General features: G+C 41.1%; 1 pseudogene; it reads right to left on the reverse strand.

Moving 5' to 3' along the window:
- Positions 1–4520: 4520 nt before the first annotated feature.
- On the reverse strand, positions 4521–5333 carry LOC146579787 (uncharacterized; annotated as a pseudogene).
- Between the last annotated feature and the right edge of the window lie 3495 nt (positions 5334–8828).

Raw genomic sequence — 8828 nt, forward strand, 5'->3', positions numbered from 1 at the left:
TGGAGGGTCACGAGCCTTTGGCTAGCGCTATGATTAGCCAATCTACTGTGAGGATAATATGAGTTCATGAAGGATTGCACACGCTTACAGACACAGAGTTAAGAAACACACATGACAGTATTGATTCCAGGCAAAAGGCCCTAAATTCATTTAGCTTTTAACTGAACTTAAAGAAGGACCAAAGAGGAAGGAAAGCATATATTTTGGTTAAGTCTGATACATTAGAATTAGAAGGTATTGTTACATTAAGGGAGCAAAATGAAATAAAAAGGTTATACCAAAACAGGTGATAACATAGGAAATGTGAGGTTTTAAAATGAAGTTAGTGTTAACACATAGGAGTTGTCTCAAGGCAGCATTTAGCTATGATGAAATGTATACAGGAGTAATTGCTTATATGCTTAAACTTAATTGATTAAAGTGGTTGTTTTCTTTTGGAGTAGATTAACTTGCAGCAGCGACAACTTGTGCACAGGATGTTGATGATCAGATAAGGGGAAGTAGAGCGAGCAACTGGACGTGAAACCAGCGCTTAAAAGAATTTTAAAGTGATGAGTAACGTTGAAGAGTATACATAAATACAAGTCAATAAGTTAAGAAGATAATTAGGATCAGGCTTTTGATTAAAGAGTCCCAGATAGGATAAGTTAGGGAGATGCAGGAAAGGTGTTTTGTTTCCTTTGCAGAAGATCGATCTCGGCGACCACAGGAGGGGCGAGGATCCTGGAGATCTCGAGGTTCGAGACCACCAGAGAAGGGTCTGCGTGAGGACACAATGTATTGTGACCTCTGGTGTTCCAGAGGTCAAAAGGGGGAGTGTCGAGGAGGGAAATTATTTTACTGCTATTGTTAAATAATTGTCATTGCATTAATAATATAATCTGCAGCATGGATATTGCATTCCAAGGTTTAAACAGTGTCTCTTTCAGAAAGACTGAGTTGCAGGCTGACAGGAAGTTGTATGTAGAAAGAAGCAGGAAGTTATTTTGAGCCGCAGGCTAAGACGAGGCTTTAACAATGTAACAGATAGCTTTAAGAAGGCCTTAAGCAGTTATGACTATTTTATACACAATGCATATCTGTGCTTATTAAAGAGTTGGAGCTCGGTCAATTAATTGGGGGTCGGAAGCTTTGTTCGGCGCGATGTTCGGACAATCTATTGTGCAAGTGACTTGGAGCCATAGAAGGAATCGCAATACATGCTTACAAAACACTTATATATCAGATCATTTTATATTAAGGTTTTAGTAGAGGTTCTTGATTAAAACATTTATTTAGTAGAAGACATACACATAGTCTCAGTGAGCTTCTGGTCTGGTAAAAGGTCAGAAGTGCAACAGGTGAATTGAGAAAGAGCATTTGAGGACGAGACACAGACAGTAGGTGAAGAGGTGACACAAAGAGCATGTGAGGTCAACACACACACACACACACTTTAAATTAGATTTATTTAGAGGAGAGGTTAGTTATGTTTGGCTGTAACTGCAAAATTGTCTTGGTAAAAGAGGAACCGTTTCTTGGTGTCTTGGCAAGAAAGAGGAACAAGACAAGAACTGAAAGGTAGACAGGAAGGGCTAGTCATGAAAATAGAAGATGATTTTCTAGGTGAAAAGTCATGATGATGTTGATCTGATCTATGTATAAAATGTATCTGTGACGCATGAAGGGGCGTCAGTAAACAAACCCTGATGCTATAAAATATCTGTTCATGCTTTGATTAAGTCGAAGACTACTTCCTGTCTGCGTACAGAGTTGTCTTCCCACGCGTGTATTCATTAAAATCATCGTTTGACTTCACCCGGCCGGATCGGTGTGGTTATTCTTCGATCACCTCTTGTACCCTTCCTCAATATTGAATCTTAACAAGTTACTAACAAGAAAACGCGTTACTATTTTTCAACAAACAGACGGTTGAAGCTGTGTCCAGCTTACTGCATCTTATATCAGTTGCAGGGGAGTAGCTGTAAGTAATCTGGACGCGACAGCTTTAAGCAGCTGCGCGCGCTCCCACGGATGGTAATCACGATCACTGTCTACAGTGGTTCCCAAACTTTTTTTGCTGGGTCCCCCGTTGTTTTACAAGGAAAATGTCCCTCCCCCGCGCGCACACGTACGCACGCACAAACACATCCTCCAACCACACACATCCATATTTTGCTCCATTGTGGTTTATTTCACACCTCAAACAGTAATCTGCAATAAATTACAGGTAGTAAGAAAATAAACTACTAACTCTTTTACGCTATGTCCACACCTACACGGGTATTTTTGAAAACGCAGCTATTTCGTCCTCATGTAAACGGCGTTTCGAATCACCAAAAACTGAGATTTTTTAAAATTCCTTTTTTGCGTTTACGTGTGGACTTAAATACAGTAACAAAGTATTTGTATCTCATGACTTCCCACCCCTGACACCAAACAATTAAAGTCTTTAACATTACCATGACATCATTGCTGTTAAAGGGTAGTGACACCTTGGCTCATGTGATTAGGTAGAGGATCATGAGGGGGTCCTTTGTCCCTCTTTGGGGTGTCACTCCCACTGGGTTTAAATCTGGGACTCTCCACCATTTGACCCTAGAACTGAAGAAAGCTTCTCAGATGAGAAGAGATACCACAGTATGAGAGTTATTTAATTCAAATAAGTTTTACAGTAAGTACATTTAATCCTAAATCACCTTTAACCACCAAATTATTCTTTATTAATTCTTTCAGATCAAGAAGAAGATCTGCGTCTGTAAACCAACTGAACGGAGGACAAAACTGAGTTTATTTCATCTGAATTGAACAAAGCATTGAAAACAAAGCTGATAATAAACTTATTCCCCTTTGTATGAAAACAAAAAATGTAAAAAAAAGATTGAAGTAGTTTTGTTTTCATTAATGGATTAATTATCGTTTGATTTATTTCTAAAATCCTGTTTTACTTTTCACTCTTTTTTGATTGACTATTTTATGAATTAATAAACATATTTTTTCTTGTTTTACTTCCTGTAAGCATCCAGCAGTTTTAATTGTGTTATCTGATTATGTACACCATATAAACCATTTTTTATATAAATTTGAAAGTCATTACATAAATTAAAATTTGCTGGGATGCAAATGATAGTCTGGGCTCTCTTAGCTGTCTGTAACGGTTGTTAAGTGAGTGAGTTTAAAGGGGAAAAAAAGTGGTTCACAGCATGCATTTAAACTGTATTTTCAAATTATGACAACCTTAACTTTAAGTAAAACTACCATTAAGATATCTACATACAAGTAACAAATGGTGCTATTAATATTATTTATTTATTTATTCATCATCAGGATTGGGGATGGGTGGGGTCATATGAAAATGCTTAGAAAATTTATAAAATGGGCATCAGCTTTTAATAATCTTCCAATTGCATCGTCTAAAAGTTCGTAGTCTGTGAGGGCTGTTTGCGTAGTTGCTCCTTCCCACTAAACACTGGACATCGGATAGACGTGCAGATCATGTCTATATTTGGTCAATTGGTCCATGACAAATTCTGGACATTTGTACAACATCCAAACAAGTTCCACAATTTTTACATCCAACCATGACGGTCAACATTTGAACTTTGGACTGCGTAATTTTTTTGAACATCTATGAAGGGTGCAGGACATTTACATGATGAATAAATGTAATATTTTTTTTAAATTTACAAATCCTAATATTGATGTTTTCAATTTGGTACATATGAATACGGATTATGTATTTATTCAGTAAATGTGGGTGAGTTTTGGGGGGTTATTTTACATTTTCCTTAACTTAATTGTTTGTAACCAGGTTAAATGTAAATGTGTAAAATGTGTTGAAAACATTTAGATCCATTTTAAAATGTAAAATAATAATGGTTAAAGTAAATATCTTAAGAGAGAATTTGAATTATATACAGTTCATTTTTTACAAGTATCCTGTGTTATTGTGAAAAGCTTTGTAAGAGGAAGTGAGTGTGTTTGTGATCATCCATGTCGAAACGTTCATGCTCTTCATGGCGTTTCGGCCGATGACACGAAATACCATCATGTGGTGGCCTCGCTGGATCCACTGTCCACCCGCCGTGTGATGACCCTCCTGCGGGATCCCCCCACCCAAAGGAAATACACCACTCTCAAGGTGCTGCTGCTGCGCTACTCCCTCTTTGAAAAGCAGAGTGGCCGAGAAACTTGTCTCTCTCTCTCGAGCTTAAGTGATGGTACCGCACTCGAGTTCATGGAGAGCATGCTGCCGTTGCTAGGAATGGATGACAGCGGATTCCTCTTCACTCACGCACTCCTTCGACAGCTGCCAGTGCGAGCTGGCCTTGCCAACTCCCTGCTGCTGGCCACAAAGGATTACCACTCACTAGCCATTCTCCTGGCTACCAGGAGCTTCGGTATCCAGGCAATAGTTCCTGTCTCACCGGGGGCCTCCAACTCACTGATGGTGGCTGGGATCGCGGCACTGCAGAAAAGGGCAGTGTTTTTACCATCAGCTTGACAGCGTCATGCCACCTTTGCAGTTTTAAGGCCTCTATCTAATAACACGAGCCAAGATGTAAAAATGGGTGTGGGTCACAATCAGTCAAGATTTCTAGTGAACCCATTGTGAAACCTGGCCCCACCCTATCATGTTATTCACTAAGGTCAGATGGCCCAGGGTGTGAGTGGGTGTTACGGCGTCTGAGAAGGGATCTCAAAACTGGATTATAGATGGCAGACAATTGGTGTAGTAAACCCCTGCCTCTGTTTAAAGATGGTCGCTTACAGTGGACATAGATGGCTTCTTTCACTCCTCTTTCAAACCATCTGTCCTCTCTGTCCAAAATGTGAACATTGGCATCTTTGAAAGAGTGTCCTTTGTCCTTTAGATGCAGATGGACTGCTGAATCTTGTCCCGTGGAGGTGGCTCTTCTATGTTGTGCCATTCACTTGTGAAGTGGCTGTTTGGTCTCTCCAATGTAGAGGTCTGGGCATTCCTCGCTGCACTGTACAGCATACACCACATTGTTACATTTGTTTTTAGAAGTTCTGTCTTTGGTATGAACCAGTTTTTGTCTGAGTGTGTGGCTGTGTCTGAAGTACACTGGAATGTCGTGCTTGGAGAAGACTCTCCTGAGTTTCTCTGACAAATCTGCTACAAAGGGGAGGTGGGAGTCAAAGAGGAGATACTAGTCCGTGTGTGTGGGTTTCTGGTAAACTTCAGAGTTGAGGTTTCCATTCTCCTCAATGCACATGCCACACTCCAAAAATGGCAAACTGTTATCTTTTGTGTCTTCCCTGGTGAACTTTATGTTTTTATCCCCAGAGGGTTAAAACAGCGTTTCTGTCGCTGTCACAGTGTAACTCATTTTAACCCAGTAACCTGAAGGGTCCATCAAAGTGACCAATCACATTAGGACTCTGGCCTCCTTTGGGCTTCGCCTCCAAACTGTCAAAAGTCAAAGTGATCTGTGCGAGTAAAGTTGAGTTTCATGAGCAGATAAACTGCCCACATCCGCTGTAAAACTACTGCAGTGCGAGCAAAGGAGAAACTCTGATGGGCGCAGTGTTTTGTTGGCGACTTCTACCCATACGGATTGTTCAATTTGCACACAAGGAATTCAGTTGCACCCTTAAAACGAAATGATTTGCTCAAATTATGTTTTTTTTTCTCGTGCAGGACTTATGATATAAAGATCAGTCCATACTTGTGGGTTCAGTGGGTTATGTAGTGCAGTCTAGATAGGAAAAAGGGCAGAAGAAAGTTGGCACCCTTGTCTTGTTCCCCTGTGAAGTGTGGTGCTTGAAGATGTTAACCCAGTGATTGTGACTACAGTCTGTGGTGAGTTTTAGTGTTTTGATCCATGATAACAGACTTTTCCAAATCCAAATTTTGTAATGTAGAAGTAATTTACAGCTGACACCATCAAAAACGTTGCTGCCTCCAGTGTAGTTACTATCGTTTCTTTGTAGATGTGATTTGTTTGATGAATTTTATTAAACAATATATGTTTATTATTAGCTTGTTGGCCCTTAGTAAACCCTGTTTTATTGATGTGAATTACAAATAAGGTGACAGTTTCAGTTCTGGTGGATAAAGCTTTACTTATGAATTTTTTTTTATGATATATGGGTTGATAACGTGAAGTGAAAGTGTGATTTTTGTTTGGTTTTATTATTATTGTATCATTGTGCATTAATTCTGACAGATTTAACAAGTGCAATACTTGAATCAGCCACACCAAATGCTCATGTGTTTACATGCTCAGATAGCTGAAGGAGGGAGAACATATTCACTCCTCCAAGCTCACTCATATAAGAAATTTCAAAATATAATTTCTAAGTAAAATTAAAAGCTCTAGTACTTGCCTACTGGTGTTGGCCAGAGGGGCCGATGGCGCGATATGGCAGCCTCGCTTCTGTCAGTCTGACAGTGCAGGGAACTGTGCTATATACAAGTGTGACAGGGGTCAGGACTCCAGGGAATCCAAGGTGGAGAGGACGGGGGGAAAGCATTCGTTCTTCTTCACTCACTCACTGCTTGCTTCCAGCTATTCTCCAATCATCCAATACTGGGGATCTTCACCGGGAAACAGGGATGGGTCCCTGGGATCTAAACATAGAGTTTTATTTATACAACACCAAATCACAACAACAGACACATTTTTTGAATTTTAAGGTAGACCCTAGGGTCTACAATATTACATAAAGGCAAAACTTAACAATCATATGACCTCCCCCCCATGAGCAAGCACTTTGGTGACAGTGGAAAGAAAAAACTCTCTTTTAACAGGCAGAAACCTGAAGTGATCTAATGACGTGATATGGTACTACAAGGTCATTAAGGTAAGATGGGGCCTGATTATTTAAGACCTTGTATGTGAGGAGCAGGATTTTGAATTCAATTCTGGATGTAACAGGGAGCCACAGAGGGAAGCCAAAACAGGAGAAATATGCTCTCTCTTTCTAGTCCCTGTCAGGACTCTTGCTGCAGCATTTTGGATTAGCTGAAGGCTTTTCAGGGAGTTTTTAGGACTTCCTGATAATAACGAATTACAGTCGTCCAGCCTAGAAGTAAAAATGCATGAACTGGTTTTTCATTATCACTCTGAGACAGGATATTTCTAATTTTAGAGATATTGTGCAAATGGAAAGAAAGCAGTCTTACATAATTGTTTAATATGTGCATTGAAGGACATATCCTGTCTTGACACCAGTGGGTCACAGCGTTGACCTCCTCCCTGTAAGCCGTCTCATCACCGTTGGTGATAAGACCCACCACTGTAGTGTCGTCCGCAAACTTCACAATGATGTTGGAGTTGTTAGTGGCCGTGCAGTCATAGGTGTAGAGTGAGTACAGGAGAGGGCTCAGTATACAACCCTGTGGAGCACCAGTGTTCAGTGTGATGGGGGATGAGGTGATGCTGCCCAGTCTGACCACTTGGCGTCTGTCAGACAGGAAGCTAAGGATCCAGCTGCAGAGGGAGCTGCTCAGTCCTAGATCCTGCAGTTTCCTGTCCAGCTTCGAGGGAACGATGGTATTGAATGCTGAGCTGTAATCTACAAACAGCATTCTCACATACGTGTCTCTCTTCTGTGTGTGAGAGGGCAGTATGTAGTGTCAGGGCTATGGCATCATCAGTGGACCTGTTGTGGTGGTATGCGAATTGTAGAGAGTCCAGTGAGTCGGGTAGTGAAGAGCAAACGAAGTCCCTGATCAGCTTCTTGAAGCATTTGCTCACGATGGGGGTCAGGGCTACAGGTCGCCAGTCGTTCAATGAGGAGATGGTGGAGGATTTGGGTACAGGGATGATGGTGGCCATTTTGAAGCAGGCTGGGACTACAGACAGAGAGAGGGAAAGGTTGAAGATGTGTGTAAACACTCCAGTCATGCTTTTCCCAGTAAGATCCTGTGACCTGTCGGCGCGATGCACGGAGAACCCCGGTAGTTGTATTGCAGAGTCCGGTACCTTATCCGATAGCCAGGTGTCTTTGAGGCAGATCACGCAGCAGTCCCACATCTCTCGCTGGAATGAGATCCGTGCCCGAAGCTTGCACAGCTTGTTCTCCAGAGACTGCACATTAGCCAGTAATAAACTGGGTAACGGTGGTCTGCTAGTGCACCGTCTCAGTCGAACCAGAACGCCAGATCTTCTCCCTCTGCGTCGGCGTTTGCGGCCTCCAGGGTCAGAGAACAAAGGCGTCTCAGGTGAGATGAATGGGGGGTCTGCAAACGGAGCGTCCGTGTTGCAAAACTTGAACTCCGGAAAGTGATGAGAAAGTCCGTCTTTTATGTCCAGTAAGGTTTGTCAGTCGTACACAAGGAGACATGTGCTACTCGTGAAAAAATAAAGGAAAAGTAAAATTAAACACAAAAAACAGCTGTTGCTTGGGGAGCTCGCGACGAGGCTGCCATACTCGGCGCCATCTTAGCCAGTTAAAATGTATTTGTTATTAAAATTATTATTGTATTAAAATGTAATCTTACTTCATTTTCTTAATGTCACATGCTCCGGTTATACTAGCCTAATGACTATCACTGGCTCTTTAAATCTCTTTTGGCACACCTATAAGCAAATAAGTTTCTGTGTCTGCATAGTTTCTTTGCATAGTGTGTAAATCAAAAGACCTTCAGATTCAGAGAAGGTTTCAGAAGCAAATCAAGTCATTGAACCGCATCAGGTACTTGTATATCTCTGAGTATAAATTATTTATAGATCAACCGTTAACTTTCTTTGCTTGTTGGTACTTGTTGCTGTACTGGTTGCAAAATATTTAAATGGTGTATGTGGTGTTGTATGCTGTAGTTGAGAAAACTGAGTATTAAGTTGCTGTTTTGCTTTTTTTTCTAGACTACTTCTTCT

This window comes from Mchenga conophoros, linkage group LG3 (genome assembly GCF_057382185.1).
Source record: "Mchenga conophoros isolate Kocher_MC1m ecotype Shallow Benthic linkage group LG3, M_conophoros_male_GT1.1, whole genome shotgun sequence".
Classification (NCBI taxonomy): domain Eukaryota; kingdom Metazoa; phylum Chordata; class Actinopteri; order Cichliformes; family Cichlidae; genus Mchenga; species Mchenga conophoros.